This window comes from Podarcis cretensis (genome assembly GCF_951804945.1).
Source record: "Podarcis cretensis genome assembly, chromosome: 3".
NCBI classification, from domain to species: domain Eukaryota; kingdom Metazoa; phylum Chordata; class Lepidosauria; order Squamata; family Lacertidae; genus Podarcis; species Podarcis cretensis.
This window is the reverse complement of record NC_137172.1, coordinates 33,818,109-33,844,896: the sequence shown is the minus strand read 5'-3', so window position 1 is coordinate 33,844,896 and position 26,788 is coordinate 33,818,109. Positions and strand designations below refer to the sequence as shown.

The 26,788-nt window shown below is 45.5% G+C and overlaps 1 protein-coding gene and 2 long non-coding RNA genes across 3 annotated transcripts in view; 2 read left to right on the top strand and 1 right to left on the bottom strand.

The window, feature by feature from the left end:
• The window catches only part of GALNT14 (polypeptide N-acetylgalactosaminyltransferase 14), a 244,974-nt gene that overhangs the window by 183,561 nt on the left and 34,625 nt on the right, over nucleotides 1-26,788 (bottom strand). The gene's annotated exons all lie outside the window — the stretch shown is intronic.
• Nucleotides 14,466-19,763, top strand: LOC307212276. Its single transcript, XR_013836930.1, has 4 exons — nucleotides 14,466-14,579; nucleotides 14,921-15,169; nucleotides 15,940-16,005; nucleotides 19,052-19,763. It is a non-coding gene; the product is annotated as an uncharacterized lncRNA (long non-coding RNA).
• On the top strand, nucleotides 21,053-23,205 carry LOC307212278. Its single transcript, XR_013836932.1, has 2 exons — nucleotides 21,053-21,433; nucleotides 22,887-23,205. It is a non-coding gene; the product is annotated as an uncharacterized lncRNA (long non-coding RNA).

Sequence of the window (26,788 nt, the reverse complement as noted above, 5' to 3'; positions counted from 1 at the left end):
TTACTTTTAAAGATAAAGGTAAAGGGACCCCTGACCATTAGGTCCAGTCATGGCCGACTCTGGGGTTGCGGCGCTCATCTCGCTTTATTGGCCGAGGGAGCCGGAGTACAGCTTCCGGGTCATGTGGCCAGCATGACTAAGCCGCTTCTGGCGAACCAGAGCAGCGCACGGAAACACCGTTTACCTTCCCGCCGGAGCGTTACCTATTTATCTACTTGCACTTTTGACGTGCTTTCGAACTGCTAGGTTGGCAGGAGAAGGGACCGAGCATCGGGAGCTCACCCCGTCGCGGGGATTCGAACCGCTGACCTTCTGATCAGCAAGTCCTAGGCTCTGTGGTTTAACCCACAGCGCCACCCGCATTCCTTAAGTAAGCACTATTGAACTCAATGGGACTGTCTTCTGAGTAAGCAGGCTTATGACTGTGCTGTCAGCCAGTAAGCTGTCAGATGAGGTTGAAAGTGGTCCTGCACCCATTATATAGCAAACAGAATTAAAGCACAGCTCTCCACCACCCATTAAATCCACATTCTCTGCTTGCTAATTTGGCCATCAAAGAACAAAGTCAGGCCATGCTGCTTTATTCTTCCCCAATGAATGTGGCATATATAAGAAAGAGAGAAGAGAGAGCTTTATCATATGTGGTGGGATTGTAGAATCATTAAAAACTTTTGGAAAATGATATATGATGAATTTTTTAAAAATGTTTACAATAACATTTGTTAAAAAACCAGATGCTTTTCTCATAGGTATTTTAGGACAAGAACTGCCGAAAGAAAAACGGAATCTATTTATGTACGGGACAACAGTGGCAAGAATCTTAATAGCTCAAAACTGGAAGACTGGAGAAGTACCATCAAAAGCACAATGGCAAGAAAAGTTGATGAATTGTGCAGAACTGGCAAAGTTAATGGACAAATTGCGTGAAAAGGACAATGGTGACTTTGAAAAAGAATGGGAACCTTTTACAATATATTTGCAGAAACAACAAGAAGAAATGGTCTCATTGGCTGGATTTAAATAAACATTTACAACTTTATTTACTGAGAACATGAAGTATAACAATGTGACAACATATTACAGTATACGAACAGCAGAATGTATCATTTGATGTAACAAACCAGAAACGGTAGTTGAGGAAAGTCAACAGGGAGGGGGGAAATTGGAAAATGTATGTTATTGGTTATTTGTTATGAGAAAAGAAACTTAATAAAAATTATTTTTTAAAAAAGAAAAGAAACAGAGGAGAGAGAAACTCAGAAATATGTATATCTACTCATTTAGATCATTTTCCTTTTTTCCTCCAGTAATTAATGTGAATGTCTCCTTTGGTGCAGGAGCCCTTAAACTGTGAATATTTACCACATTTCACACAATGCACCCATGAACTGCCCACTCACTATATTATTAGAGCAACTGGATTTGTATCAGACCTCGGTTTCCTATTCCATGTATTGATTCATCCAGTAAACAATGATGTCATCTTCACATGAAATGACCCCTTAGGAGAGTTGTGGGACACCAGAATTAGCAGGTTGAATTAGCGCTAAAGAAATAATTGGCACACACGCAAAATGGCAAAAACAGCAGTGGTGGCAAGAGCCGACACTCTCCCTTCTTCAAGGGAGAAAATAGATTTTCTTCCAAGATTAGCTTGCAAATGCATTCACTGGAATATGAATGGTGATGATAGGGCTGTAAAGGTTTTGTCAGAGGATCTGTCACTTTCTCTTACTCAGCAAATCCAAGCGAGAAGAAAAAGGAAAGCAAGGGGTTTTTAAAATTTATTTAGCACAAGCAGAGTTTGAAGAGGAGGAGTCGCAAGCAGAGCACAAGGTTCGGTGACAATCTTGCATGGAAGGGTTCCCAGGAAAGTGTTTTTAGGGAGAGAGTCCACTGCAAACAGCATCTAAAACTTATTAAATGCTTCACATTTCAATGTTCTCTCCCACCTCCAATGGACCATAATAGTGTTTTGTCCTTTCCCAGTCATGCATACCCAAGAGGTATGCTGATATTCATGCTTGGATGAGTAATATACTGAAAAATTAAAAAGCAGTGGGAATACATTGATGAAAAATAATCAGAAGGCCATCAGGGCTATTCCTTCATCTAAAATGGATCCATGGAATCTGGATCCAAGCGGGTGCTCCATGCAATGACCTGACACAAATAAGATGAGGGAGGCTTCCAAATTTTACTTAAATTTGACAGTGGATTCCATGTTCTACCAGCAGCCACTAGTAAGGTAAAAAGGTAAAGGTAAAGGACCCCTGGATGGTTAAGTCCAGTCAAAGGAGACTATGGGGTTGCGGCGCTCATCTTCCTTTCAGGCCAAGGGAGCTGGCGTTTGTCCACAGACAGCTTTCCAGGTCATGTGGCCAGCAGGACTAAACAGCTACTGAAGCACGGAGGACCATGACGAGTGCCAGAGCACATGAAACGCCGTTTACCTTCCCGCTGCAGTGGTACCTATTTATCTACTTGCACTGGCATGCTTTCAAACTGCTAGGTTGGCAGAAGCTGGGACAGAGCAACGGGAGCTCACCCCATCACGGGGTGAATCCCCCCCCCATCACGGGGATTCGAACCACCAACCTTCTGATCAGCAAGCCCAAGAGGCTTAGTGGTCTAGACCACAGCGCCACCCATGTCCCTGCATCCCTACTAGTAGGATGAGGCAGGGAAGGCAATTATGAACACTGCATGGTGATCGCATGCAAATGTTACATCATATCCGTAAGAACTTATTCTCAGCATCATCCCCATGATAAGAGCTGAAAGGGACCAACTGAACATCTCTACACCAGCTCCTTGCTCCAATCCAACAGCGCCCCCCCCCCTTCAAATACACATGCACCCAGATGTAAACACAGGTATTGACTAGGCTGCTATGTGTGCTCTGTTGGACTCCATGCCTGGTACCCACAACATTCCTTCTCTGCTTTGTAAATGTACCCATGGGCCCCAAAAAGGTTGGTGACCCAACCCCCATTAGGCAGAGCTGAACCAAAACAGTGATTTGTGTTTCCATTTTTTCAGCTCAGTATCACAGGTCCACCGAACAGTTCCTCTGTTTATATTGGAGGCTTCCTTGAGACATTGCCATGCCTCGCCAAATGAGGAAGGGGGTGTTGTGAAACTGTGCTTATTTCCAAGTACTAGGGCAAAAAAGTAATTGATTTTCTTGCTGTTCAAGGAAAGATTCTCAATTGTCCAACTTGCAGATTTCAACACTTTGCTCAGTCCAAAGTGAATGTAGAGGATTACTGTTTTTTGTGTCCATATGAATTGAGAAAAATACTTTCCTGCCACCAGAGAGCCACCACCAAAGCACCAATACGAGACAAAGATAAAGTCTTACTGTATATAGTAATGTTCATTGCAGTTTCTCCAGGGATTCACTAGACCCGCAAAATATTAGTAAGGTTAAGAGGACATGGCTATATAAAATTAACTGAAACAAATCCAAACTTTTTATTTCTCTTCTGCATATTACCTAAATCATATTTCCCCCAGAATTATTTTAAAGTAGCTGGAATGCAGAATTGCATATTTAAAGTTGATGGTCCATTAAAAGTGCAGCAAAAAGAAGTGGGGACGGAGTATGAACTCAGGTAGGTACCATGAGTAATCCTTAATAACAGCGGTATAGTTAATGGATGGCAAATGTTTTACGCCCTGTTAAAATTTCTCTCTGCGAAAGCTGATTCAATTTGCTCCGAATGGGTTTGCCATCCCCTGTTAAAGTGAAAGGTGCATGATCTGCCCCTCGCTTTTACTGATGTCACTTTAAATATACATGGAAATGAACGGGCACTTGCTGGGTTTCTTTGAGGCAGGGAAGAGTGAGGAAGAAAATGCAGAGGATTAAACTTAAAATGGAAACACAAGATTAAATGAGAGCAACAAAGTCAGAGCAGCTAGTCCATGGATCTGCGAGAGTTTGACTCTTCACAAACACATTTTGATTTGTTTTCCACATGTGTAGAAGTTTGAGTTTGACTATTGCTTTGGTTTAAGCTGCATCAAGTGTTGGAGGCATCTGGTCAGGGCTGGCTCAAGATGTTTTGATGCCTTAGGCAAAGGACAAGATGGTGCTTCCTCCTTGTTCTCTGGGCTGACAGTGGGAATTTGCTTCAATGCCAGTAGCTAGAAGATGTCCTCCGTTGGACATGTGGGAGCAGGCCAGCTTTGGGATCCCAGGTCAGGTTGTGTGGTACACATTGCTCTGTTTCTCAATGGAGGTAAACAGTTATGGGGGCGAAGCTACTGCGAGTACTCTGCTGGTAGGGTCGACCCCACATCTAGTAGACAACAAAGTTCAGCCCAAAAGGCCATTTCCTATCGAAATGCACAGAGACTGAATTCTTCCAGCACTGTCAGTTGAAAGATATGAATGAGATCTTAAATATACCTTCTCCAAGAAACCAGAGGCCCTCCTCTTGGGCATGGTCGGCCAATCGGTGCCAAAGAAAGACAGAACATTTTTTATGTATGCAACAGCTGCAGCAAGAATACTTATTGCAAAGTATTGCAAGACACAAGATTTGCCCACCTTGGAAGAATGTCAGATATAAGTGACTGACTACATGGAATTGGCAGAAATGACTGGCAGAATCCGAGACCGGGGAGAAGAATCGGTGGAAGAGGATTGGAAGAAGTTCAAAGAATACCTTCAAAAACATTGTAAAATGTTTGAATGTTAAAATGATGTTGGATATAAAAATAATATGGCATTAGGGGTTTGGTAAAAAGAAATACGCAAAAATGATGTGGAAAAGAAGGGGTAAGACCAGAGTACTATTATGTTGTGTTTAAACAAATGATATAAAGGACTAAGCTAAATTACAAAGAACATGTGATAAAACTTTCTTTTCTTTTTTTTTAAAAGAGATGGAAAATAAATGCATAATAGGTTGAAATGTACAATATGGAATATGATTGGAAAGAGGGTAAGAAATTGCTAAAACTGATTTGTGTAAAGGGGAACGCAGAAAAAGGAGACGTGAGGAAGTCAGGAAAAAGGGTTATAAAACTAGTAAGTAAGCAATAATTTTTTCTTTTTTGTTTGTGTTGTTTTGTTGTGTTGTTTTTGATTGTTAATTTTGATGTATTGTTTTGATTCGGATTTGTTCTGAAAAACCTTAATAAATATTTCTCAAATTATAAAAAAAAAAAGATATGAATGAGATCAGGCAATCCTGCCATATCCCCGTATTTTTACTAACAGCAAAATATGATCCTGCAGCTCCTCCTGCTAGCTCACGAAGCTTTCCTGTTGCATACAGGAAAGAGGTTTTCTTGGATGGCAATCACCATATTCTGGACTGAAAAGTCAGAATTGCTGGCTACTGTTCCAGATTGTTCAAATGCACCTCTGAAGCAGAGATAACCTGCGTCCCTCAAGATGTTGCCAGACTGCAATTCCCATCGCTCCTGACTGGATGGAAGCAACGAAAATGTCCCAACAAGTTTCCTTGCCCCTCCCACCAAGCGTTTAAACACAAGGCAGGGCATACTCACACTCGAGATTCTCCCGCCTTGGGGAATGTTGGGAATACAAGTGTGCACTCTGTCGGGGCAGGTGGGTTTGATCCCACCTGTGAAGGTGGAGCCTGGTTCTAGGTGACAAGGCTGCATGCCTCTGAACGCCAGTGGCTGGGCGTGCTGGTCCCGGGGGGAAGGTTACCATTGGCGTAGTCAAAGTCTGGTCCTGGGTCAATAGCCTGGAAACAGGTCCGAAGGAGCGGGGCGAGGTCTGAAGCAGGAAGCCAGGCGGGGACAGGAGCACTGGAGAGTCAGGTCTGGGTCCAGGCAGGAACAGGTACTCAACAACGACGTTGCTCCCACAACCTGGGACCGGGCCGACTGGCCTTTATCTGTTCTGAGGCCAGGGGCGGTCCCGGCCCCCAGGAGACCCGCCTCTCTTGGCCTTAAGGCGAGCACTCCTCCCGGGAGAAACCAGTTCCCTTCGCCTCTCTGCCCTGAGTCTCTGCAGTTCAGGAGAGGCTAAAGGGTTACTGGGCCCAGGAGGAGACTCACCTGCAGGCACTGAGTCCTCAACCACCTCTGGAGCCAGAGTGGGATCACCTGGTGCCTGCTCCTGAGGATCCGGCACAGGTGCAGGCGCTTCAGAATCCAGGCCCTGCCCCAGTTCAGCCGGCCCTGGAGGCGGGGACTCCTGTGCAGGCTGGGATTCCTCTGGTTCAGCCTCTGAATCGGAATCCCAGGCCATCACACTGGGAGTTGCAGGTGGGGAGAGTGACACTGTGCTCCAGTCCCACTTGTAAGCTACCCATAGGCACTCAGGTTCACCACTGTGGTTCGCCACTGTTCAGTCACTTCTGTCTCCCATTCAGCCTCCCCCATCCATTGATCAAAGCCCTCCCCAGCCCCACTGAGGCTCTCAGCTGGAGAGGGAAGATGGCATCCCTGCTCTCCTTTCCAAAGTGGCTGAAGTGGGGGCAGAACCTTCCTTCAAGACAGGGCAGAAAGGGGAGATGTCTCCTTCCTCCAACCCAGGTTCCCATAATTCAGCACCTCTCTGGCTCATCTGCCATCTCTTCGTCAGGCCCTAACAATCCAAGCCTAACAGCACAGCAAGCCTCATGACTAATATACGTCTTTTTACGCACCCTTGTCTTCAGTATATGACTTTCTGTATACATCACTTGGCTGGAGAAATGCATTGCAAAATTTAGGGAAGTGTGGATTTGTGTTTTGGTTTGCGTGCTGTTTCGGAATGTGTCCTTACTCCCAAAGTAAATTATGAACTAGCCATCTTCCTCTTTCCTGCCCCACAGCAAGAAGCGCTTCACCTGCCTTTGGCCTGTCAAGGGCACAGCAGATCATCAAAGCCTCCCACCAGTGGCCTCCCAGGATGCTGCTGGAAGAAGGGTAAGAAGAGGCAGGTCAACGGTAAACACAAAGCAGGGACAGGAGACTCGCCATCTTAAAATACTGGCTGGCAAATAAAAGCAGGGATATATGCAGCCTCACACACGTTAGAGTGATTGATTAGACCCCATCAAGGTCCTGCTATAATAGTTTAGAAGGAGGTATTTGCCAGCAGACTGCGAATTGCGGGAAAATGTCAATATGCCTGTGTGCTGCTAGACTGCAGATATGCTTGGAGCAGGCTGCCTTGACATTTGGTGTGCAGGTGCTTAAAGCTGGCCTGGGAAGGAGGCACAGAAAGCCTGCCTTTGAGGTGAATGTCAGGTATATTACTTAAACTGCAGCTTCTGGCTTTGGGCCCCCAAACTGGCAAGCTGAAAGTGAGACGAGTTGTGACTCTGTGGCAGGGCACCGATTCCGTAGGCTCTCCTTACACTTGCTACCAGCTGGTGTGGCAAACTTACCGGGGGTGAAATGCGAGCAACAGCAGTGGGCAGTGGTGCTCGACCCAACTTTGAGAAAAGAAGCCTGAGGTAAAGGACTTGCAGCAGCTCTCTCCATCTTCCTTTCTCTGAGATGGCACTCTGCCCAGGCCTCTCTCAAACTTGCTGCCGGCCCTGAGGCTCAGTTCCAGCCATGAGACTTCCCAAGCTCCCACTCCAGGAACATAAGAATCTTCCCAATACTGAGTCAATCATCAAGCTCAGTATTTACACTGTCAGCAATTCTCCAAGATTTCAGATAGGATTTTTTATTTTATTTTTACATTTACAGTGGTACCTCGGGTTAAGTACTTAATTTGTTCCGGAGGTCCGTTCTTAACCTAAAACTGTTCTTGACCTGAAGTACCACTTTAGCTAATGGGGCCTCCAGCTGACGCCGGGCTGCCAGAGCACGATTTCTGTTCTCATCCTGAAGCAAAGTTCTTAACCCAAGGTACTATTTCTGGGTTAGCGGAGTCTGTAACCTGAAGCGTATGTAACCCAAGGTACCACTGTATATACCAATTTCCCCCCAAGGAAATCAATGTGGTTTACATGGTTCTCCCCAGTTCATCCAAACCTGTAAGGTATGTTAGGCAAGGATTCTCTTCCAGAGCTACCTGGAGGAGCCGGGAATCACAGCTGGGCCTTTCTGCAAGGCAGATTCTCTACCACTGATCTATGGGGTCTTCTCCACTGTTTGGACAAGCTGTTGAAAAAGTCCATCTGCAACAGTCTTGCCTGGCACTTGGAAAACACAGTTCTCCCAGACAAAACACTCAAGCCCAACACAGCTCAACCCCACCCCCTGAATATTGCGTGCTGTTTGCCTGGTGCTGCTCTCAAAAATAAAAAGGTAATAGAAGAAAGGGGGGAGAAATCCCAGTCTGCCCTCTGCACATCTTGTTGTGGTTTATCTCCTTTGTGGGAAATTAAATATGTCAAGGCTTCAAACAGATGCAGCTTGGGCTGCAGCAAGAAGAGTCTTGTCCACTCTTGGGTATTAGCGATCCCAGAGCACTAGATTAAAAGTGTCAGGCAATCTCATCCGCAGACCTGTGAATTCAGCCACTGGTTTTGTTGCTGGCATTGTGCACTGTTCACCTCTCTGCTTTCAGAGCTCAGCAACCCCTTCAGGAGCCAGGAGCTCCCTCTCAGACGAACCACAGAGCCAGTTCTTCCCCAGAATCTTCAACCAGACCAGCAGATGTGCACATGCGATGGCTGCAACATCAAGGGAAGACTGGCATGCTTGAACGGCCCATCACAAATATATATATAAAAGGCCCAGGGGCAAGAAGTTTTTAATGTTTGATGTTTTATTGTGTTTCTTTAAATTCTGTTGGGAGCTGCCCAGAGTGGCTGGGGCAACCCAGTCAGATGGGCGGCACATAAATTATCATTGTATCAAGTCATAGGGGTACCATTGTTCCACATTGCCTTTTGCCTATGGCTTGGGCAATTTGGGGGCCAAAGAGTAACACTGATAGACTCCTATTAGGCCCTGGAAGCATTCCAGCCTCCAATCTCAATGTCAGACAGACTTCCTACGACTCAAGACACGAAGTCCACTGGCAGGGCGGGAAGAGGAAGCTGACCCTGTCAACCGGCGTCTTTTCTGCAACTTAATAGAAGGCTGGAGTCTCTCAAGCTCTCCGCCCTTCTCCAGCACTCAATTCACTTACAAAATCATTGCAAACCCTAGCTTAGTCAGACAAGCGAATGGAGAGGTGGTAACCCCTCAGAGCTGCAGAAGCGGCTGGACAATGGTATCTCATATCAAACTTTCACAGCCGGCAAGGTGAACTGGGAAGTGATTGAGCTCCATTTAGCACCTTCTTTCGGGTCTCTCGTTTTTTTTGTCATGTGCTACAGGTGAAGACTAAACACCTGCATTTGTGCCTCAGAATTGAAAGAGCTGTGTGTGTGTGTGTGTGTGTGTTTGTGCTCTCCACAATAGAAGCTTCTGTGGAAGATTGAACTATGTGAAAGGGAGGGAGGGAGAGGGGAATAAAAAGCACGGAGGAAATCGCTGCAAGTAGCTTAGCACAGAAGCTTATTGCAGTGAAGTTTTTGGTAGAGGGTTAAGGGTGCCGCATTGTTCACTTTACAGGCTCTTTATTAGCTGCCTTTTGTTTCCAGGGGAGGTGGAACATACATTTTAAACAAATCATTTCGAGCCTTTGATGATGCCCCTCAAAAGCCACCAAGCTTCACAGCAGCCTGCACAGCGTCCTTCATTCCTCACCCAGTGCAATTTATGCAAAGGAAGTAGCATGGCTGGGGCACAAAGCACAGCATCATTGTAAACACAAAATAAAAGAAAAAAATTCCTTCCAGTAGCACCTTAAAGACCAACTAAGTTAGTTCTAGGTATGAGCTTTCGGGTGCATGCACACTTCTTCAGATACCTGAAGATATCTGAAGAAGTGTGCATGCACACGAAAGCTCATACCTAGAACTAACTTAGTTGGTCTTTAAGGTGCTACTGGAAGGAATTTTTTTCTTTTATTTTGTTTTGACTATGGCAGACCAACACGGCTACCTATCTGTAATTGTAAACACATTACAGCACTGCTGGACCAGGCCAGTGGCCCATCTAGGCCTGAATTCAGTTCTCACAGTGACCACCCAGGTGCCTGTAGGAAACCCACAAGCAGGACCCGAGCACAAGAGTCTTCTCTTCTCCTGTGTTGGGGAAGGGAGTCATATTTCTTCCTTTAGGTTCTGCCTCCAAGACTTCACTTAGGCAGCACCCAAAGGAAGAGATGCACTCCCTCTCAAAAGAAGGCAGAGATTTGCACAAAATTTGCATATGCTAAGGTACAGACAAGGGACGCGGGTGGCGCTGTGGTGTAAACCACAGAGCCTTGGGCTTGCCGATCGGAAGGTTGGCGGTTTGAATCCCCGCGACAGGGTGAGCTCCCGTTACTCGGTCCCAGCTCCTGCCAACCTAGCAGTTCGAAAGCACGTCAAAGTGCAAGTAGATAAATAGGTAACGCTGAGGCGGGAAGGTAAACGGCGTTTCCATGCGCTGCTCTGGTTCGCCAGAAGCTGCTTAGTCATGCTGGCCACATGACCCGGAAGCTGTACGCCGGCTCCCTCGGCCAATAAAGTAAGATGAGCGCCGCAACCCCAGAGTTGTTCGCGTCTGGACTTAACTGTCAGGGGTCCTTTACCTTTACCTTTTAAGGTACAGACACATATTTAGAAACAATCACTATAATTTAGATAGAAATACAATGCATCTCACAAGAGTAGGGGAGACAAGTATTGGCTCATTCTTATGTCCAGGTGTGAACTGTTGATGGACAACTTCAAGGCTTCTGGTCCTTAATCTCTAAACCAGACTGTCATAGTCCTGTGCTGCCAGCCACAGCAGAGCTCAGTGGAGGAAGAAATCAACCAACCAGCCAAGTCTTGGGATGGGGGGTACTTGCCTGGAGGCAGAATCCTTGTACAAGGTTCAGTCCAGTCCTAAGATCAGAAATATCTCAGTTCACGTAGTCAGATGAACCGAGGGTGAAGAAAGCTGAGGGTACAAGGTCACAAGAAGCAGCAAGGTCTGGGCAGGAACGACAAATGTTGATTCCAGCAACTGACTGAGGCTGGAACCCCTGCTTAAGAAAGTTGGAGCCAGCTGGTTCTCATCAGGAGCAAGAAGGCTGATCAGCTCCTTCAGGCTGCTGCTCAGCAGGTGAAGCCGACTCCTGGCCCATGACACAGACCTGGACCAGATAGCCCTTCAGATACTGCACTGACCTCTGTATAGTCAGACACATGGCCATCCTACATCAGAGTACATCCGTACTCAAGTACCCTCATGTAGAAGTGCTCAGTTATGTGTGCTCAGTTATGCTTGATACATCTTTAGCACTAGCGTCCCATCAAATCAGTGCCAGAAACTCAGATATATAAGCTAGGCAGGTGTCAAATGGCTCCTTAAACCAGAGTTACAGTCACCAAAAAGGAATGCCTAGTTGCTATTTGGAAGCCGGAAGGCTCGAAAGTCATATTTTTTCAATATGACTTTTTGGTTCCTGAAATTCATTCTGATTGTGCAGATAAAATATCATGGATAGAATTCTCCAGGATGTGTTGCTAGCGTGTGGAAACAGGCAAGATCCAGGTTCGCCCACCATGCACCTCCAAATGGTGGAGACATCAGGATGGCACCCAGACATCTTTACTTGGTTGCAAGTGACCAATAGCCAGATGTAAAATGCACCTGGCGAATTTCGGATGCTGCACCAAATATGTCCATTATCTTGCTCATATGTGCATATTCACTTCTTTTGATCACTGCAAAACTGAGTGAGGATTTGCACATGAGAATGTGCACCCTTGCCCATACCACTACAAACGTAAGTTTACATACACCCCCAAAACACAGTATCCCATTCCCACACTCTGTCCAATCACCCAGCACAAGGAAATCAAAATCTCCTGTCCCACACCTGTTTATGTTGTCTCGTCTTTTGCCCCAAAGCCCTTGACCAAGATAGATTTTTGTTTTAAAAACCATCCTCGGTTTGCTGTGATCTCTCTCGGGTTTTTTATCTGATCCCCCTCAGTTCCCATTACAGCTACCATTTATCTCCCTGGTGCCAATGGGTTGATTTACTGTTTCTATCAGCACGGCTCCAGCTCCAAAAGCTAAGGGAGGGAGGGGAGGTGGGCAAAGATACATCAGCCAGGGCCCCAACAGGAGAACAAGGTTAAAGAGGCAACAGAGAAGTTGCATAGGGATGATCAGCAGGAAATTATGCAATGAACAGATAGCAAGAGATTGGTCTTTTTCACTTCCCATCCTATGCACAAATTTAGCTTAATCCTTCTGGCTAACAACAGTAAAAGAAGAAAAATACAACCCCATTAAAAAGTGACACACTTGCAGGCCCTGTACACACAGAGAAAATTCAATAACAATTCTTCTGAGAGGATCATTTTATTTCAAGGTTTCCTTTCTCTCTCCTTTCCTATCTGTGTGTCTTTCTACCCAACGGATTAAAACTCTATTGATGAGGGGCATCTTATTTGCAGGGACATCCTGTCGCAAGAAAACATCAGCCGTGCTTTTCAAGGCACAGACTAAAAGGATTTTGGAAAACGGAGGGAGGGGAGAGCACCTTTAGCTTTTGTGCAGCGCATAATCTGAATAATAACAACAACCGCAACAAACCCCAAACATGCCTGTTGGTGGAGATAACAGCCTCCTGTCAACATTCTTTCAGAAAATAGGACAGGCTTCATGCCAGCCAGTTCAGCAGTATAGGTGGATGCACTCTGACACATTCTGGTCAAATCTGTACAATTAAGAGGAGTGTACTTGTAAATTCCTGAGTTTTAATAATTCCTGATGAAATGAACTTGCCTGGAATGGCACTTCATTTGAACCAGAACCATTTTTAGGATGTTTAAAATACATCCCAGAGTTCTTCTCTATGATGGATCATAACAAAAGCCCATCAATTCAGACCATAAACCCCTCTAGCCCAGCATCCTGGCCAACCAGATAACGTCAGAACATCACGTAAGGCCCCCTCAATTGTCAATTGTAGCTGGCACCTCTGATCCAGGCTATGATGAAAGGAAGTACAGTGGTACCTCGGGTTAAGAACTTAATTCATTCTGGAGGTCCATTCTTAACCTGAAACTGTTCTTAACCTGAGGTACCACTTTAGCTAATGGGGCCTCCAGCTGCTTCCGCCATGCAAGCACCACACGATTTCTGTTCTCATCCTGAAGCAAAATGCTTAACCCAAGGTACTATTTCTGGGTTAGCGGATTCCGTAACCTAAAGCGTCTGTAACGTGAAGCGTCTATAACCCAAGGTACCACTGTACTTTAGGGTATAGTTGAAACTATGGCATCTGCTCCCATAAGAGGAAGTGACGGCCACTAGCCTGGATGCCTTTAAAAGGGGATTAGTCAAATGTACAAAGGATAAGGTCATGAATAGTCCTGATGACTATATACTACTTTCATGATCAAGAGGCACCAAGTCTCTGAAACGCTGAGGATCAACAGTAGGTTCTTAACCTTATATCCTGCTTGTGGACTTCCCAGAGGCAACTGCTTGACCAACGTGGGGAAAAGATGCTGGACTATAAGAGCTTTTGGTCTGAACCAAGAGGTCTTTTTTTGTTTTTTTAGACACCTTCTTAAGTGGACATACCAAAGACAGGCCCCAGTTTCACTGAGCAAGCAGAGCATATGCTCTTCCAGTAAGGCACAAATTGAAGAAGCTCTCTCCTTCTTTCAGAATGAGGTGGCAATTGACTCTCTGCTTTGTCAGTTGACAAAGGCCTGCTTTTCTCATACACTTGGCGCCCTTTCGCTACCAGCCTAATTCAGCCTCCCTATACTAATGAATGCCATGACAGGATGAGGAGCTCAAGATCAATTGAAACCCACTGAACCTTGAGAGGAGCCTTCTGGTGCAGTCTGGAAGTGTGACTCCCCCATGACTCCCACCTCCGTGTTCTCACTAACAGGAACTGACAGGGGAATGATTAACTGACAAGTTCATTAATGTTCACCTATTTTGGATTCCCTCCCCGAGATTCTCCAGGGCAAGAAAACAAAACCATTTAGGCCTCCTTGAAGTGGTTGCTTCAAACAAGAAGACCCATTTTGACGTTTGCTAAAGTTGCAAAAAAAAAGGAGGAGGTGGGAAAGGTTCATAAAAAGACAAGCAAAATTATCCGGAGGATTTTAGTATAGTGAAAAGGCAAGGGGGGAGGGCTGGGAATAGAGGTGTATAAATTAATGCATGGTGTGGGGAAAGGGAGGCGTTTTTCTCCCTCTTGTTATCCTAGAACTCAGGGACATCCAATGAAGTTGAATGTTGGAAGATACGGGACAGACAAAAGTACTTCTCCAAGCAGCACACAGTGAAACTATGGGATTTGTTCCCTCAAGAGTCAGTTATGACCTGTTAAGTATAGTGATTTAATTTACTGAAATTGGGAATGCTTAAAGGCATTACTGCGAGTTTGAATCTGGAATGTTCCCAGTAACTCTCGTGTGATTGGTTGATTTTGGTCACATGGGAGGTGTCTTATCACATTCCCCATTTTGTTCTCTGAGTGACTTGGCTGTAATGGCTGCATCTCCATGAACACTGAAGAAACGACAGTGTTAGATAACTCACTCTCTCTAAATGCAATAGAGGAGAGGAGTGTTAATGTTTCTGTGCAAATATACAGTGGTGCCCCGCAAGACGAATGCCTCGCAAGACGAAAAACCCGCTAGACGAAAGGGTTTTCCGTTTTTCGAGGTGCTTCGCAAGACGAATTTCCCTATGTGCTTGCTTTGCAAGACGAAAACGTCTTGCGAATCTTGCAATTTTTTTCACTTTTTTCTCCCTTTTTCTAAGCTGCTAAGCTGCTAATAGCCGCTTAGCCGCTAAGCCGCTAATAGCCGCTAAGCCGCTAATAGCGCTAATCCACTAAGCTGCTAATAGGGTTGCTTCGCAAGACGAAAAAACCGCTAGATGAAGAGAATCGCGGAACGGATTCTTTTCGTCTTGTGAGGCACCACTGTATGTGACAGAAAGAAGTACGGAAGTTGATGTTCTCCCCCAAAAGCGGCAATGAGAAGTCTGCTGGAAGGAGAAAGTGGAAACCTCTCGGAAGGAACTGCATGGCTAAGCTGGGTCATGTACGGAAGGCTGAGTGCTAGTCCTGAAAGAGAGAAAGACGCCATCTCTTTGAATGTTTAAGGAAGAAGCTGTAATCTTCAACTAAGAAAAAATAAGTCCATGCTTGGATAAGCATGTGAATGTAACTACTTTGCATATATTATTCTTTAGCTATATGTTCCGCAAGAGGCAGAGAAAGAATTTGCCAGGCTGCGGAAGTCCAGGAAAGGCTTCATGGGATTCAAAAGGAGAGGAGGAAAGGAAGGTGGATTGATGGATAGGGAGGCATAAACATTTTCCTCCTAGTGAAAAAAATCACTCAATAATCACCCTGTTACTCAAAATCACTCAAAAATCACCCTGTTACTGTCAGGCATATAATGGCTGCCTTCAGCTCACCTTATCCAAGGGAGCCACAATCGATAGAAACCGTCCATCCTCTTACTATCTCTATGAGGAGTGTGTAGCTGAGGTAGAAGGGACCTTTCAAAGGCCAGGCAAAATGAGACAAAACAAGGTTGAAGAATGAAATGGAGGGGCCCTAGACATGTAAATAATAATAAGATGCTGCATTGGACAACTCTTGGCAATGTGGTAGAGTGGTAAACTTCATGCTTGCGCAAGGGTCTCCTCCATCTTGCCAGAAGTTACCACCTGGGCCACTGTGGATGTGCCTTTCTTTGCATGCGATGCGCAATGCACCTGGAAGTGAAGCCGGAGAGTTGCAATCGCAAGTGGGTAATCAAAAGGCCACTGAGGGATGACAATTCATATGCTTGCAGCCAATGCACAGATTTCACTTATATATAATTAATGCAATTTGCATAAACACACGATGAGCATGGTGGATCTGGGGCACAGCTGGTGAATGCCGGCTCTGATTAGCTCCGATTTCGTTTGTGCCGTTTCCAGGTAATTTTGACATGTTTGGTAGACAACAGCAAGGGAATCAAGATCTCTGTGTTGGACTCTGAAAAGGTAGGGTTTTCTCACAAAAGGCATTGGCTGCTCCTACTATCAAAGGAAGCAAGGAGCAGGTAATTTTGCATATCTGCCTGTGGAGGTAGTACTCATTTTCCCCTGTCGGTGAGCATGGCTCGCTGTGTGGTGATATGATAAAGAGCCTTGTCTGGTTGCCCCCCATTTGTGGGACTCCCTCGCTTTGGAGATTAAGGCTGTCCCCCTCAAAAGCAACATTCAGATGACATCTTCAGAGATACCTGCTCACACAAGCATTTGAAAACGAATTACCATTTGAAATACTGCTACTGAATTTCTTTGTATAGCTTTAAATTGTTTTCCTGATCTGTTGTGATTTAATAACTATTAAATGCATAGTCTTTAAGAACCAACAGAATTGTGGTGCACACCAGAGTGCTTCCCCATCTTCTCTCTCCCACATCCCAAATCTGTCCTGGGGGTTCCCCCAACCCACTGGAGCAAATTTGGGGGTGGTACACAGGGGAAGAGAGCGAGAAGAAATCATGTTGTACTTGTGGAAGTTGGTCTGTGTGAGCAACAGTTTAGTTCGATACAATCCTCTCAAATTACAGATTTACCAGTTACTAAAATCACTGATTGAGTGATGGTTTCATTGACGGCAACCCTTAAGGAGTTGTTGCTGGGGGGTTTTAGTATAGAAGCTCACTGCCCTGGAAGCCTGTAGAATGAGGGGCAGTCTATTTGTGTACAAAATAAAGTACTTTAGCTGTGTATATTTTAACAAACCAGCAACCAAAACATCGTGTAACAAAAGACTTCTCCTAGGGAAGCTCCTCATATCCTGGAGGCAACCATCCTTGACTAGAGGGAGCCCCATTGTGTCTTGGGTCGCCAGTCCTCACTGCTCCAGTGTAATTTGGAAGAGAACCTACCTAGTTATCAGCAGGTGAAGAGCAAGAGCTCCACCAAGTCTGCTAAACTTTTGTATCTCTGTCCTAGCCTTACTTGTACAGGGTATATTCAGGATGATTGAGAGCCCTTCCACCACCACCCCCAGCTCATCCCTGTGCTTCCTTCCAGAAGGGTAATCAAAGTTGATTCCACAAAAATGTTTACAGCTGTTGTGGGCGCCTACTGCCTAGCGCCTGTGACATCCCCAGAGCCCAGTAATACACTCACTTTCCTGCCTTCCATCTCTGCACCACTATGCAAAACGGCTTTTAAATATTTTCCGTTTGCCTCGTTTCTTGCTGTTGATTACCCACTAGCCTGCTCAATATTCCTCCTTATTTTCATAAACAGTAAAACAAAACAAAGCTAAACTTTGCTTCTAAGTTGTTGTTTTTATTTTTATTTTTAAACCCTTGATGGATGAACACATTAAAGGCACACACGGCTCTCTTTTTTAAAAAAAAACAATTCACGCAAGATGACTCATCCTCCGCACCAATGTGCCGCCATTTAACAATCGTTCGATTTGTTAAAAACCATGTTAAACTGGGCAGACTTTGGTTCCTCCAATAAAACCCATTAGCTGCTGCATTAAAAACAAAAAGGGGAGGACAGAAGGCTGTTCTTCCATAAAGCTCTCCCTTCCCTTGACTACAATTGCACGATTCACCAAGATTGAAAGCTAGATCCGCATTAGTAATAAGAGGGAAATTGCTCCCCTTGATCCGAAAAAGACAATCATCTGTACACTGCCTCAGGCATCCATGCTTTGCAATGATCACGCCCTGGTTCCCTTAACTTGTCCTTGATGGCCTCTTTTGCAACCTCTTCATCATTTTTCCGGTTCTTCCCGCAGTTTTGACTCTGTAAAACATCACACCCTCATTAAAGTCCATGAACGTGGCCAGTTCCAGTTCTTGCATGATTTCAGCATTTCGGGCGATTTCTGAATTGCCTGGATTTGAAGGAAACCCAACAGGGGCTGGGTTGGAGGGGAGGGAACAGGAAGCAATTTTCACATATTACTTGCAAGTTAATAATCAATTTAACCATGTGTCAGGCGGCAGCAGAGCTTGGAGCAATAAATAGGCTCTGGATCAGCATGAATATCAGAAACTCTTAATAGCCCTTGTAATCACATAGCAGCTCCTAAGCACAGCCAGGCGTAGCTTTGGCTGGCACCGAACGGCGATGCCAGCTTACGGAGCCAGGCACCAGCCACTAATACAGGCTCATCAAACAGCCCATTTGCAGGAAAACAAATGGACTGAGAGCAATGTGCGTCTCATGGTACAGAAAGCTTTCTGAGCTCCGGTTCAATAAAACACTATGAGCACATTTTGAACTTGGAGTGCTCCCTGCCACCCCGCACTGGATGGCAGTACATAAGTAGGACATGGGCATACATTAGCACTACAGGAAAAAGGAACCAGAGCGTTTTTCACCAGAAATCCCAGGGGTGCCTTCCTCTTCTCCCCGGCAGTGTCAGTGATGTAGATCTGTAGGTGCTCCAATACGCAATCCACACAAACCCCAATTCCCTCCACTGTTCCATTTTAATTTTCCTCATTATCGGGGAAAGGGGAGCCGGAGGCTCTCTAACCCTCTCATGCAAGGCTTTCATCCTGCTCCAGGTGAGGAAATTCACAGCTTGTGGAAGCATTAATTTGAGCCAATTAGATCCCCTGATTAACCTTCCTTGGCACTTAAATGGCTGGCACAGTTCGTCCTGTCCTTGCAACTCTGATGTGGTGCAAATATTTATTTATTTATTTACCAGACTTATGTTGGAGTGACACAATACATGACCTGGGATGAGAGAGAGAGAGAGAGAGATTTATTGACTGTTTGTCTGTTTAAAGCAGCTTCAGAAGAGAGCTATCAAAGAAACCAGGTGGTTCCATCGGATGGAGCATTGAGCATGGGGCCTAGGAGATAACAGGTTCAAATCCGTCTCCTAAATCACATGTTCAGGCGTTTTCTTTTGATGAATTCAACACAGAGCTATGTTGCAGGCTGCAAGGAGCTTCTACAGGACAATAACCACAGCCATGTTAGGTCATTTGCACTGTGCCATTCACACCCTGCATTTGTCATTGGCCCTTCTGGCGATCTGTCCTCCTCCTTGCAGGCTGGCTGTGAGCGCCTAAAAAAGAAGACCAAGAGGATTCAAAGGAGAAGCACTCTCACCCCCATCGTAATTATAACCTTGCTGCATTTCTGCTTTTTTCCTTCTTACTTATTTTGGCTTTTGTGGTTTGTGTGCCAAAATAGCCATCCACAACGGGTCCTCCCAGGGCTGTCCACCACACTGGATTTTCTAAAAATGCCTTCCCGCCTTGTAGCCAGCAAGGCAAGCACAAACCTAAATAACTCAGTCAATTTAGGAACGAAAGTACCATTGCTCAGAACCTCAGAGCCACTAAATCCACCATAAATATCAACCCTGGATAACTTAACTGGCAGGACAGAACAAACAGTGTCTTCACTGGCCAGAACTGGGCACAATTCACCACAGGCCTCTCACACACACACCAGAAATGAATGGTCAATGACTAAGAGCACAGTGGTACAGCTGTCTCTTTACAGCTACAAGCCAAACTACATGTTACATTAGAAAGGGGGTTGGCATTATTTTTAAATTTGTCAATGTGTGGGTTGCGTGGTCCAGATTGGGACCCTAACATGGTCAGGGGGGCAGAGCCTTTATGCCTTTACCCTCCACTGTGGTCCTAATCCAGCTCACATTTGCAAACTCTCATTTGCTTCCATGGGATTTTTTCCCCCACCCTATGTAAATTTGCCCCATCTGTTAGATGTGCACACTATTTAGCTTCAGATAAGGACTTGTACATCTACTCAGGAAAGGGGGGGTGGAGTTTTATCTGGGGGAAAAACCAAGCAGCAAATTATTGAAACCATAGCTTTTTATTTTTATATCCTGCGAGTTGGAAATTGTGGGAAGAGTAATTTTGCAAATTGCACCTGCTCTTCCACCTCTGCGGCAATGGCTGTTTCCTCAAAGGGTAAAGTCAAGGGGCCCTCATGCCTTTTCACACGTTCAAACTAAAAGTCTGGAACTGCAAGAAGTTTAAATAAAGTATTCTTTGAAAAGCAGGCTTGAAAATGATAACCGAATGAAGTTCCCAGAGGAGTAAGAAAGCTTCTTTATTGAAACACACACACCATTGAGAGCTCGCCTTTCATACAATAACATCATTTGTGTGTATATGATACAGGAGTCCCCTTGCAATGTTCAGAAAGCCAATTCTGACTCCATCAGCCCAGTCATGCTGACAAAGAGGTTTAATTAATTTGGCAGAAGGGGGAGAGAGGCTGGCAGCCACATAAGAGCATTATCTAAGCTATGCTTCTCAGAACGACAATAGCGCAATAACGATTCCTCTCCTGAAATCCTGAGGAATTGAAATACCTGATGCTTCAGTCCTTCCTACAGTTGAACAGCTAAGCGCTACAGCAGGAATGAGGATTTGGTGGCCCTACAGATCTCCCTGCAGCTCCATTCATCACAGAAAATGGTCGGAGGTGGTCCCCCTACATCTGAAGGGCCACACACTCCCCATTCCTACTCTACAGTGCCCCGTGTTTTAATTCCACAAAATATGCACAGTGTGTGGCTATCTGGGTTTCAGATCCATGGATCTCAGCTTGCTATCTCCCAATGTGTTCTACTACATGGGCAATGGCTAAGCTCTTCAAAATAAAGGCTTGGATCCATAGCAGTCCAACTTTTCACACCAAGTGGGCCACAATAATACTTTGACACAGAACCCACAGGCCACACATTGCTGTGTTACACAGCAGGGGTGGGGCACCAAGGCCAAAATTATGCACAGCTTTTACGCTGCCTTCCAAAAGCTGGCTAAGTGAGGCACTGGGCTTTGGTAAGGAAGTGTGAGGCTCTGGCAGGGTCCTAGAGCCCTCTCACCTTCTTCCCAAAGCTGGGAAAGAGCTCACTAGGCTTTGGGAAGGAGGTGGAGGAGTCTTAGACCCTGTCCTCGTGCCTCCATCCCAAAGCCCAGCATCTCACTTATCTAGCTTTCGAAAGGCAGTATGAGGACTTCGGAGGGGTAGGGTGGGGGGGTGTCAAATGTTGAAGGCCACAAAAAATGCTGGACTACCCTGCTTTAATTCAACAAAGACATCAGCTAATAAGAGCAGGAGGGCAGGGTTTTCACCATTTCACCTTCCTTCCTATGGTCACCTTGCTACTACCCAACTGTAATGGCGGTTCCCCCAACAATCTGGGTCAGATTTTCCTAGGTGACCAAGGTAACCAATGTGATTACCGGGACTCAGAGGTTGCTGGACTCCAACTTCCATCAGCCCCAGCCACCAAAGCCAATGGGTAGGGATGCTGGGAGCTGTAGTCCAGCGTCTGGAGGGCATCACATTGACTAGCTCTGGACTACCGTGTACCAGAGGTTCCCCCCAACTCTCCAGATCAGATTTTCATAGAGGTGCAGGGAGGAGAACAAGAAAACATTAATGGGTATTGTGACTGCCCTATCTATGAGTGAAACTCTGTTCCCAGGATCTTTGGATTCCTCCCAAAACCTGTATACCGAGCTGGCATATTCAAGGTCATGTAAAAGAGAGGCACTTGGGGTAATGGCTCCAGAATTGAAAGACTTCTGAATGAACACCATTCAGAAATATTTAAAAGATTTTATTAAACCAGTGGAAGGAAGAGGGGATAAATGGATGTTTTAGCAGATAAGTTTTATCTACTTTAACCGGCTGTTTTGTACGCTTTATGGAGTAAAAGGCAAAGTATGTTATTGTACTGTACTCTGTTAACATAATGTATAGACACCAAGGGGGGAAATTAGCAAATTTCCTTTCCAGTCCCATCAAAGCCCAGAGTGAAGGAACCTACTTAACCCCTTGATGAAATCTTCTTCCAATTTCCCAGCTGACATTTTCAAATGAATAATAACAATAAGCTATTCAGGGTAAAGCTGTGGAAAGTAATGCCTAACTAGCCTTCAGCATTGGCCTACACCCTGGAGGATCACCAAACCCTGGGGGCGCACTTGAAATGTTGAGACCGTGCTGTGGGTACCAGTCACGAAATGGCGGCTGTGAGGGTTGGGGACTGTGCAGCATAATACAAAATGGCTGTCATACATCTAGCAGAACAGAAAGAGAGAGACACAATGGTGAAGCATGCCCCTCCCCACCATTAATGTGTAAAGAAAGGCACCTGAATTAGCCGCCACTCACAGAGAGACCCTCTTTGAACCTGTCCCCTTTTCAGCATAGTAAGAAGGGGAGCTGTTTAATCCTGCCATCCTGTGAAATGTGGGCATGGGGTGGTTTTTCTGGGGGGAGCAGGTTCAACATTGGAGATGCTGAGCCAGTGCATTCAGGACCTGACCAGAAAGAGCAAACTGTTCCTTGCACCTTATGAATTTCTGAAGTGATATTTACAGAGAGTTGTCGTGGGCAACATAGGAGATATTGGCAGGCTCACGGGTGCCCAGTTGGCAACACCTGGTCTAGACTACTGCAACCATATGGGATGGGGAGCTGGTGATGAAAGTGTGTGTGTGCATGGTTCAGAAAAAGAGTTCTTCTCTGCCATATTGCCTCTTGATATGGAGGAGTGAAGGTCAGAGAGTTGCAGTTTCCTCAAAGCCATCGTGATCAGGCTTTTAATACCGCTATGCACCGAGAATTTGTTAAGGTGGGTTATTTTTGTACTTGTATTTTTTTGCACACTATACATCTCGATAATGTGTTATGAGGTGTGTTTGTAATTGTCTGATGTGAACACCGGTCCTTGAAAAGGAAATGGTGTGTGTCTAAGTGCAGGCAAATCTATTTAGAGTCAGGACAACGCGGCTGCTCTTGCCGGGATCAAATTAGATCTTCTGGACTTTTGTGATTTAAGGAGGAAAGATTAAGAATAATCCATCTCAATTTCCTCTGCTCTGAAACAGTATTAACAGTAAAGAAGACGATTTCAAAGCTTGTTTGTTTTTGTAAAGCACGGCGCAGTCGCCACCACCATCATCGCCAACAGCCGCCTTCACTTCAAATCTCTTTCCAGTCATATTTATTGTTGGCATCTCACACAGTAAAGCCGAAGAAGAAGTGTGAAAGGCAAACGTTTCACTCTCATTCTTCACAAAAATAGCATCACCATTCGGACTTTTCTGGGACTGGGTGTGAACTGAAAAGGAACCTCATTCATTTCCAAGTCTGTCTTCTCCCCACACTGTATTTACAAATATAATAAAAGACCTGGTTGCAAAATGATTTTCCAGCTTCTCCAGCTCTACAATACTTTTTTTCTGAGGTGAGGAAACCAGAACTGTACACGATATTCCAATTGCAGTCACACCATCAATTTGTATGACAGCATTATGGTACTGGCAGTTTTATTTTCAATTCCCTTCCGCATGATCCCTAGCATGGAATTCACCTTTTGCACAGCTATTGCACAGTGGGTAGACCTCTTCACCGAGCTATCCACAATGACCCCAAGATCGCAGTCCCTGTAAGTGCATAGTCAACGTTAGGATTTTTTGCCCCAATGCGAATCACTTTACATTTGAGTACACTGAGCTGCATTTGCCATTTTAGTACCTCTTCATCTTTGGGAGCTCCTCGCAATCGCCGATTTGTTCTTAATGCCCTGAATGTTTGGGTGCTATCAGCAAACCTAGCTGCCTCACTATCCACCCTGAATTAAAAGACATTTATAAACAAGATTAAAAGCACTGGTCCCAAAACAGATCCTTGGGGAAAACCCGCTTTCCATTGTGAGCACAGTCCATTTATTCCAACTCTGTTTCCTGTTCTTCAACAAGTTTCTAATCCACAACATGACCTGTCTTCTCCTTTCTTCCTTTTGCTACAGTTCCTATTGGCCACCAATGACTCGTTTGGTGGAGGGACAGCCAAAATATCTGGAGGACCCCAGCTTAGCAAAAGCTGCTCAGAAACATATTGTCAATGGATTGGTTGCTCAGAAACTGCTCACTTTGTGGCAATAGCTTGTCTCCTCTAAACTAAATGGAACAGCCAATGCAATGCCATCTCCTATGCCTACCCAGATGTAAGGCCCATTAACTTCTGTTGTGCTTCTTTGTGGGATTGAGGCCTGAGTCTTTCTGATACAAAACAAGCTTCTTCCTATAGAGAAGAAGCTTCACTTATGGTGAATGGATTGTTTTGGTGAATATAGAGAAGCTTGCACCATTAAAGTTCCAGAAACACTGAGGGCACTGTCAGCCTGGATAGCTCAGTTGGTTACAGCATGATGCTGATAAAACCAGGGCTGCAAGTTCGATCCCCATATTGGACAGTTGTGTTGCATTGCAGGGGGGTTCAACTAGGTGATTGTCAGGGTCCCTTCCCACTCTATGATTCTGTGACTCCTTACATTGAGGATGTAAGGATGCAAATGGGGCACTTGGGCGCACATTAAATATGAAATGGATTGACAAAGTTGGAGAGCTGACAGACGTGTTTGGTTTTACAAGCTAATAGTACCTGGGTAATCCATTAATCTTTGTCACTTGATTCCCCCCTCCCTCCAAACATCATAGTGTTTTCTTTAATTAAAAACAGCACCAAGTTGTTTTTATTGAAGATTTTCAAAAACTTCTGATTGAAACAGTTCCAACTTTGACATAGTTTGAGATAAGGGAAAAGGGGATAAGGAAAGAGAAAGAAAAGCACAAATATAAAGTCATTACCAAGTGGGGGAGATCAGTCTATTTTTGGTCCGTGTCCATATTAAACTAGCCAGCCAGTTCTTTGGCTGCAAGCTTCTGGAATTATAAAACACCCACTGGTGCAAAGTTGCACTGGCTTTGAACTGACTCTGCAAGATTAGGGGGGTTTAAAGAGATGAAATTATATTTTCTTCACTAGGAGCTTACAGGCAAGCACAAAGAACAAATGGAAAAATGCACATAAGTAGACAGGCAATCGACAATCACATGCAGTCTGTTGGAAGGCAGGGAGGGAGACAGGCATACCCAGCCTTAGAGAATTGAATCGGATGCCAATCACATATAAATATTTTCTCATTCACTAGTTTTGTTCATTGTTTCATTTGTTTGTCACACACACCAGACCTTCATGAATCCCTTTAAGGATGCACAAAGATGTCTTGCCCTGGGTCAAATCCATATAAAGCTACTGAAGCCATGTTTAGAAGCATATAAGGCTACTGAAACACAAGCTATATATGATGTAGAGAATGAAACAGGGACTCAGGAAACTGGGAGTGGTGAACCTATTTAGTTCACACTTTCTGATACTATGCAGGAACTGAAGCACAGCTTTCCCACCTCAGTTTGTGATTCTCTGAATCTTGAGATGCCACTCTCCAGCCAAATGAGGTGTACAAAAATGCACATGCGGGGGTAAAGTGTGCATAAAAAAGCATATAACAGTGAAAACAGCATTATGTCAGGGGATCGCGTGTGCATTGAACAAGCGCAAAACAATCGTTGCTTGTACAGTGGTACCTCGGGTTAAGAACTTAATTCGTTCTGGAGGTCCGTTCTTAACCTGAAACTGTTCTTAACCTGAAGCACCACTTTAGCTAATGGGGCCTCCTACTGCCACCATGCCGCCACCACATCATTTCTGTTCTCATCCTGAAGCAAAGTTCTTAACCTGAGGTACTATTTCTGGGTTAGCGGAGTCTGTAACCTGAAGCGTATGTGTCAGAGCTGCCTCCAGGTCCCAGCTCACAGAGGACCAACGCTAGGCTGTAGTTATGTACAAAAGTCTTTATTGAGGTTCAGTTTCCATTTTAAAGCCGCAGCGCGCAGCTCTACGTCTCGACCTTAGACCGGCGAAGTCCCGTCTGAGTCTCCGCCCCTTCCACACCAGTTTAAGACTCTCGCTTTGCTCCACCTCTTCCTAAGTTCCTTTCTCCTCTGGGCCCTCCTGCCCGCTAGGGTTTCATCCTTCCTGGACTCCTCTGACGCTGACCCTGATGATTCTTCCCCCTCCTTCCGGCGGGCTTTAGGACCTGGTTCCCTATCCGGGCTACCTTCTGTGCCGCTCGCCTGTACATTTGAACTTAGCGCGCGCGCCCAGCCTGCAACTTTCCTCTTGACCGTTCCCTCGCTCTCCGATGGAGGCGTGGCCAACCCTGACTCATCTTCTCTCGCTGGTGGTGCATATGTGGGCTCTGATACCTGGGACTCCTCCCCCCCACTACGCTCTGGTGGGGAAGCTGGTCCTGATTTCCAACTGCTGCTCTGGGAGTCCCCGCTGGCCCCTTGCTTCTGGGGTGTCCCCCTTGGGTCCCCCCTTGCCCTGCCCATCGGCGCCCCCTTCTGTGAATCTTCCGATTCGCTGGAGAGGCTCATGGAATCTATCGGGCTGCTGTCATCTTCTCCTACGCTGCCCTCGGATTGCTCCCCCTCGCTCTCCATCTCCTCTCCTCCCTGCGCTCCCGCTGAGTCCCTGACAGTATGTAACCTGAAGTACCACTGTATATGAAACAGTAGTGACAGTTCCTCAATTACAAGGAGAATCGGGACCAGCTGCAGGTTTGTGTGGGCTCTGGGTATGGGGCCTGCTGCCCTCCTGGCATTTCCTGCCCTCCTATATTAGGGATCGAAAAACTTGGGCCTGAGGCACAAATGCAGCCTTCCATGCAGTCCTGTCTAGCCCTCAGGGTTCTCCCCAGACTAGATACCTTTCCTGAGTAGGGAGATAGGAAACGGTCTTATATTGCGTCAGGCCATTGGTCCATCCAGTGTATTGCCTACACTGACTGGCAGACACTCTCCAGTTTTTTAGACAGGTAATTTCTCCCAACCCTACCTGGAGATTCTGGGGATTGAACATGGGACCTTTTGCATGCAAA